Raw genomic sequence first — 530 nt, 5'->3', positions numbered from 1 at the left:
TTTTTTTTTTTTTTTTTTTTTTTTTTTTTGAGACAGAGTTTCTCTGTATAGTCCTGGCTGTTCTGGAACTCGCTTTGTAAACCAAGCTGCCCTCAAAGTCACAATGATCCACCTGCCTCTGCCTCCCGAGTGCTGGGATTGAAGGTGTGCACCACAACCTCCTGACAGAAACCCATCTTTTAAAGAGCTGTTTAGTATATGAGCAGAAAAATAGGGTCGGTCGGCAGTAGTGACATGGAAAAGGGGAACTGAGAAGTGGGGACAGCCAGACTAAGTGGTGGACAGGGAGCAGTCACCTCCTCCTCTCACTGTCTTCCTCCTGCTTTGTCTGACCCTCAGCAGGACTCACTGGGTGACAGCATTTGGTCACCTTGGCACCGCTGTGTCTCCAGGGTCCAGAGTGTCTCCTGCAGATGCTCAGTGCTTGAGGATAGGGCTCAGAATCTCAGGTAGTGAGGTCACAACATCAGCTGGGTGGGGGTGAAGACGGAGGGACTAGGACAAGGAGGGAAACTGAGGCTGGGCTCTAG

Source organism: Microtus ochrogaster, linkage group LG1 (genome assembly GCF_000317375.1).
Source record: "Microtus ochrogaster isolate Prairie Vole_2 linkage group LG1, MicOch1.0, whole genome shotgun sequence".
Classification (NCBI taxonomy): Eukaryota; Metazoa; Chordata; class Mammalia; order Rodentia; family Cricetidae; genus Microtus; species Microtus ochrogaster.
This window is presented reverse-complemented; position numbering follows the sequence as displayed.